The sequence below is a fragment of the Cyprinus carpio genome, chromosome B22, assembly GCF_018340385.1.
Source record: "Cyprinus carpio isolate SPL01 chromosome B22, ASM1834038v1, whole genome shotgun sequence".
Taxonomy (NCBI): Eukaryota; Metazoa; Chordata; class Actinopteri; order Cypriniformes; family Cyprinidae; genus Cyprinus; species Cyprinus carpio.
The window spans coordinates 9,305,664-9,313,259 of NC_056618.1; the positions used below are offsets into that span (position 1 = coordinate 9,305,664).

Here is a 7,596-nt window from a genome sequence, read left to right on the forward strand (position 1 = left end):
ATGCTATTCTATTTGCGGACCACTAAATTAAACATCAGCAAAAATTCAAGTGGATGTGCAAAAAATAAACAAAGAAATAAATAAAAAATAAATAAATAAATAAATAAGAAAGCCATTCTGGCAGAGAATAAATGTAATCTAAAGAGGTGTGAGTCAGGACCTGCAGAGCTGTAACATTTATTTTTTCCAGTAGATTCTGTATTTGATCATCGCTTTGTGGGGATATTTCCATATACATGTTCATTCTTTGTTTTCTGCAAAGAAATATATAGTCAATCAAGAGCAACCATTTGAAAACATTGAAAAAATTATAATCTTCACTCAGACTGAATATGCAGGCTTTACAATAACTTATTAATAAAGCTTCTGTAAAATAATTTCAAAAAAAAAAGAAAAAAAAGCTTTGAAATATAATTTAAAAGAGATCATGCAATGCAGGAACATCAATTTTTAAGAACTATACTGTACAAACGAGTAACAGACTAACTGACTGCAACAACTACCTGTAACTTCTTACCTTTTTTCGAGATGATGATTTAAACAGTCCTGAATGAGTCCTGTCTTTCCTTTTTGTCTGACCTGCATTAACAATGAAACAACACATACATGTTAAAACAACCAAGCTGTCAATATTATAATGAAATTTGTGCCTTATAAATAGATATATATTTCATCATATTCATTAATTTTATGATCTCCTGAGCTTTTTTAATTGTTTTTTTACATTTCCTGCAGATGCAGAAGATCCCGACTGCAGCTATAATCAACAGAGATCCAGCAGCAGCAGAGATCAGCACTATCAGAGATACAGAGACTGGAGGAACTGATGAAGAGCAAAAGAGAGACAGTCATGAGTGTAAGTGATTGAATCAGTCTGATCTACAACTGAAGACAGAGATCAGATCATTAAATAAACACACATTATATCAGCTCTGCTGTACCTGAACATGTGTGACAGAGTTGAGTGATGTCCAGATGTGTGGTCTGGTTGCTGATGTGATTGTTGATCACACAGCTGTAGGTGTTTTTATCCTGATATTCCACCTCCAGAGGTAGAGAGAGACTGATGCTGAGATCAGACACACTGATGCTGGACAATAAACTGTTTCCTTTGTACCAGGAGAGAGTCACATGACCCACATTCACCACTGAACACAACAATGAACAATTCTGTTGTGATGAAGATGATGATGATGATGATGAAGAACAGTTTGAAAAGTTACTGCTGATGACAGGAACAGACAGACGAGCTGAAAACATGAGAGAATAAAGAAATAATATTAATAAATCTAATCAACAATCCTATTTACAGCCCTTATTTTTAGAGGGTTTCTATCATTTTAAACAACAAAATTACTAAGGGTCAAAGACATTTAGGTGTCCACATTAAAATAAATACACAGAAATGATTATATACATATACATAGAAAGGACTTTGAATCCAAGTAAATGTCTACACTGATGTTTCAAATACATTTAGGAAAACAAAATGTGGTGGAAATAATGAACGGAGGAGGGGAGACCCCCTTGAAATCACTGTCCAGGGGGCACATAAATCTAAACAAAGGGGCATTTCAGCATTGGCGATTAATAGGGGGAAGGGCCTCAAAACCCCGGTCAGTTTGAGCTTTTAACAGATTTGGAAGTTGGGGTGGCTTAGTGACCTTTCTGTCGCCTCACAGCAAGAAGGTCCCTGGTTCGAGCCAGAACACCTTTCTGAGTGGAGTTTGCATGTTCTCCCCATGTCTGCATCAGTTGCAGATCAGTAGTGGATATTATTGGGCTTTTAAAGTCTGAATGATGCCCCTCCAGGCGTTAGTTTGCTGCCAGCGAAAGATGAGAGGAGTGCAAAAATAAAACCCCGCCCTCAATATTCTGTTTCAGTTGGAAATAGAGTGGGGGAACTATGACGTCAGATCCCGGAGGAGTAATTTGCCAAGGGTTCCTTCAAGATTTTCCTATGGGGTTTTCTTTATATATGGGTTTTTATTTATATATATACAGTACATATACATTTATATATATATACACAACACTATACTGAAATAAATTGGTCAGCAATTTACGTTTCACGCAGACTTTAAGGAGTGGTGAAAGTGTACTGCTTTAAATGAACGGAACGGCACACAATGAATGTTTTATTAAAATGAAATCTGAAACTAAGATTTGATTCATCACACTTCTACTGCTAGCGCAAATTGCAAGTTAAACTGTTTTCAAATACATCACCATGAGGAGATGCATGATATAATTTGGCCAGTTACATCTAGTAGGCAGCCATTGCTATAGTTTTAACATTTTTATGAAGACATGAATGATAAGGATATCTGCGATTCACTTGAAAAGTAAATTGTTTGCGTCTTCAAGATTGATCACGATATGAAATCATCAGACTGTCCATCCTTAATCAATGTCACAAATGCTGTTGCTGGAGCTAAACTTGTACTGACTATTTCTTTAATAAAACAAGCTATATACATGAATGTTTGGACTACTCACCATAGACAGAAACACTGAATGTTTTTGATGATTTTTTTGCTCCACTTATCTCTAGTTGATAATGTCCAGCATGTTGAGTTGTGATGTTTGTGATGGTCAGAGATCCAGTTTGATTGTCCAGCTTCAGTCTGTCTCTGAATCTCTCATCAGGACCATCATATGTGGAGAAGATTTGCTTCTTTTTCTTTATTTTAGCTATTAGAGACTTTCTAGCAAATTTCCACAGTATATTGTTGTCCTCATGTATTTCAGTAACACCAGAGTGTAAAGTAACAGAGTCTCCTTCCGTCACTGACAATGACTCACCAAACACACCTGAAAAAATAAAACAGATTTGAGGTTTCTGATGGTTAACAAAGCCTGAAATCAGCTATTGTTTGTGACTAATTGTAAATAAAACATTCAGAACAGCCACTGAAACACAAAAGGAATTGAAATGTGATATAGAAACATTATATTAACTATATCTACTAGCTAGAGCACAAAAAAAAATGTATGAAGCTGCATAGTCAATTTCAACATCAAGAGTTGAATTCATCTGCATATTTTCATCAAACATGCCACATTAAAAACAGGACATTTATATCACTAAATAATTTATACTAAATAATTAATAAAACACTACAGAAGTATTTGTAAACTAATGCTTAGAGAGGTTTTGCATTTGTAAGGTCTTGAAATTTATATTAACATATAAGCAAACAAGATTAAGTCTGACAATGTATGACATGCTTCGATCATCAGTGAATCGCCAACAGTGCTGGTATCACCAACCAAACAAAGACATACCCTCAATCCCCATCAAACACAAAACAAGCCTCACGCAAGAAAGACAAACCTCACGCAAGAGAGATAGAACCCTTATCCTGACACAATCACGTTCTCAGGATCCTGGTATCAGCTTTGGCAATTCCCAATTCCCAGCCACCTAGGGCAAGAAATCTCCTGAAGACAACAATATTTGCCAGAGAAAAAAATCAAAATCCTTCTACCAAGTAAAAACAACCACAACCATAACTGCAAAAAACTGTAAAATACTGTCAAAAAATCTAAAAACATTGCTGTAAATTGAATGATCCATGCTGGGTCCCAAGTAAAGCAACATAATTACTCAAGAACTCAGGGTACGTTTTGGGAACATATAGCACAGGACACAATTTGAGGTCTGATCATCCTGCAGCAGGCCACCCTTGTGGAGGGTTGAAACACCCAACGCTGCAAGGGTACACTACTGATGTACTGATGTGGCTTGTGCCATCTTGTTCTGAAATGGCACCCTGACCAAGATTTATGTGATATACGATTCTGGAAATAACTACCATCTGATTGTCTACCACTCCTAACAACAAGGTAAATCTAGAAAAAGTGCCACCTAGTGGCAGAAGAGACAGCTTCTGACATCTAATTCTGTGTTTTTATTCTGTTTAAAGTATGGTTCCTGTAGTGGTAACCATGGTATAGTAAACAAACACTGCATTTAAACTGTGGTTACTGTAGTAAAAAAATTGGTAATTTTTTTCTGACAGATTTATTAACAACTACAAAAAATTAAAACCTTAATTTAAAACTTTTTTTCTGACAGATTTATTAACAACTTCAAAACATTATACAAACAATTTATAAACAAGATTAAACACAAAAGTTTAAATACATATATATTCACTATTTATTTATTTATTTATTTATGTTTTTGAGAAAAGTCACTTCTGCTCACCCAGGCTGATTAAAAATACAATAACAGACAATAACAACAGTGATATGTTAAATACTATTACAATTTAAATTAATTATATATCAAAATAAAAATATAATAAAATTAAATCTTCAGCATCACAAGATCATTCATAAACCACACATGATAATACACAAACCATATTTTTTTTTTATTTATATAGCGCTTTAAAACAAAAAGATTGCGTCAAAGCAACTGAACAAACATTAATTAGGAAAACAGTGTGTCAAATAATACAAAATGACAGTTAAAGGCAGTTCATCATTGAATTCAGTGATGTCATCATGCAGCTCAGTTCAGTTTAAATGGGTATCTGTGCAATAATTTGCAATCAAGTCAACGATATCACTGTAAATGAAGTGTCCCCAACTAAGCAAGCCAGAGGCGACAGCGGCAAGGAACCAAAACTCTATCAGTGACAGAATGGAGAAAAAAACCTTGTGAGAAACCAGGCTCAGTTTGGGGTCCAGTTCTCCTCTGACCAGACGAAACCAGCAGTTCAATTCCAGGCTGCAGCAAAGTCAGGTTTGTGCAGAAGAATCATCTGTTTCCTGTGGTCTTGTCCCGGTGGTCGTCTGAGACAAGGTCATTACAGGGGATTTGTATCAGGGGCACTAGTCCTGGTCTCCACTGTCTTTCAGGGCTGTAGAGGTCCCTTCTAGGTGCTGATCCACCATCTGGGCTGGATACATACTGGATCCGGGTGACTGCAGTGACCATCTGACTTGGATACAGACTGGATCTGGTGGCTACGGTGACCTCTGAATATGAGAGAAACAGACTAATATGAGCGTAGATGCCATTCTCCTAACGATGTAGCAAGTACATCGGGTGTTATGGGAAGTGTTCCCGGTTCCGGTTTACCTAATTAATGCAGCCTAAAAATCCTTTAACGGATTTGGATATTAGAAGTGTATTAGTATGTTATGTGTAAGCCAGGTTAAAGAGATGGGTCTTTAATCTAGATTTAAACTGCAAGAGTGTGTGTCTGCCTCCCCGACAATGTTAGGTAGGTTATTCCAGAGTTTGGGTGCTAAATAGGAGAAGGATCTCCTGCCCGCTGTTGACTTTTGATATTCTAGGTATTATCAAATTGCCAGAGTTTTGAGAACGGAGCGGACGGTGGAGGACTATAATGTAACAAGAGCTCGTTCAAATACTGAGGTGCTAAACCATTCAGGGCTTTATAAGTAATAAGCAAGATTTTAAAATCTATACAATGTTTGATAGGGAGCCAGTGCAGTGTTGACAGGACCGGGCTAATATGATCATACTTCCTGGTTCTAGTAAGAACTCTAGCTGCTGCATTTTGGACTAACTGGAATTTGTTTACTAAGCGTGCAGAACAACCACCCAATAGAGCATTACAATAGTCTAACCTTGAGGTCATAAACGCAGGGATTAACATTTCTGCATTTGACATTGAGAGCATCGGCCGTAATTTAGATATATTTTTGAGATGGATGCAGTTTTACAAATGCTAGAAACGTGGCTTTCTAAGGAAAGATTGCTATCAAATAGCACACCTAGGTTCCTAACTGATGACGAAGAATTGACAGAGCAGCCATCAAGGCTTAGACAGCGTTCTAGGTCATTACATGCAGAGCTTTTAGGCCCCTATAATTAAACCTCTGTTTTTTCAGAATTTTAGCAGTAAGAAATTACTCGTCATCCAGTTTTTTTTTTATATCAACTATGCATTCCGTTAGTTTTTCAATTGGTATGTTTCGCCAGGCCGCGATGAAATATAGAGCTGAGTATCATCAGCATAACAGTGAAAGCTAAGACCGTGTTTCCTGATGATATCTCCCAAGGGTAACGTGTAAAGTGTGAAGAGTAACGGCCCCTAGTACTGAGCCTTGCGGTACTCCATACTGCACTTGTGAACGATATGATACCTCTTCATTCACTGCTACGAATTGATGGCTGGTCATATAAGTACGATTTAAACCATGCTAATGCACTTCCATTAATGCCAACAAGTGTGTTCTAGTCTATGCAAAAAAATAGTGTGGTCAATAGTGTATAGAACGTGAACGCAGCACTAAGATCCAATAGCACTAATAGAGAGATACACCATGATCAGATGATAAGAGCAGGTCATTTGTAACTCTAAGGAGAGCAGTCTCAGTACTATGATACGGTCTAAATCCTGACTGGAAATCCTCACAGATGCCATTTTTCTCTAAGAAGGAATATAATTGTGAGGATACTACCAATCAATTCTAATATGCTGGTTTGATGCTCAGGAAACAGCTGTTCTGATTAATATTTTTATTTATTTATTTATTTATTTATTGATTGTGAAAACTGTGATATTATATATATTATACCCCCACCCCCCATATATATATATATATATATATATATATATATATAAATTTTTTTGGAAACACTGTAAAAGCCTTTACTTTCACTTTTTATACATTCTGAATTATGTGCTAAAGAAATAATATTGCTGGTTAAAAAACACCCAAGGTTCGATATTTTTATAGGTGCAAAACAATAGAGCCACCCACCATTACAACACACTGCATTTAGAGTGGGGGGTGTAAACCTTTCCACAGGATGGCTGGGGTAAATTGCTCATACTTTGTCTAGAAATGTAAATATTTCATGTACTGTTGCTTCCAAAGGTCAGGAATAAAAAATAAGAACTTTAAACAAAATAACCAATCAGTTTCCACAGATTGACTTAAACAAACAGAAAAAAAAAATAAATTAATTCCATCCATCTTACACTTTGACAATCATCCTGTTCAAAAGTTTACACCACAGGGGCCTCATTTATAAAATGTTGTGCAGAAACCATCCTAAAATTTATCTTACGATCATCTATCAAATATGCGAATGCTTGATTCACAGAATGAATGTATGCACAGAAAACACGCCTTGCTTTCAGATGTGAAATCTATGAATTACTAATGATCTTGAACTTGTGCGCAAATGAATGGTTTCAGCACTCTGTCTCGTAAATGAATCCTAATTAATGTCATTAACATGTGGAAGATCAGTCATCATCCAAATTCTTTCATTTAGAACAGCGAGCTTGTACTAAGTTCTAAGCACTTTTCCACATCAAAGAAATATGAGTGCTGGCGTGGATTTAAGTATGATCATTTGATCATCTAGGTAACAGCATGCATATCAGGTACAAAAATCAAATGTATGGAAACATTTGACCCAATTCTTTGGTTTAAATTCAGTTATCAGATGTTCAAATGAGGTCTGGATGTCAAGTATGTACTGAATCAAAAAACAAAATCTCATGATCTCTCTTTATTATTGTTATTATCATTATTATTATTATATATTTTTTTTTGATCAGAGATTTATAATGCAAGATAATGTGCTAAGTTTTCGAA

At 35.9% G+C, this 7,596-nt stretch overlaps 1 long non-coding RNA gene across 1 annotated transcript; it reads right to left on the reverse strand.

Moving 5' to 3' along the window:
• Window positions 1–449: 449 nt before the first annotated feature.
• LOC109112602 lies at window positions 450–1,002 on the reverse strand. The gene is made up of 3 exons (XR_002021622.2): window positions 942–1,002; window positions 725–823; window positions 450–579 (listed from the first exon to the last, which is right to left on the reverse strand). It is a non-coding gene; the product is annotated as an uncharacterized LOC109112602 (long non-coding RNA).
• Between the last annotated feature and the right edge of the window lie 6,594 nt (window positions 1,003–7,596).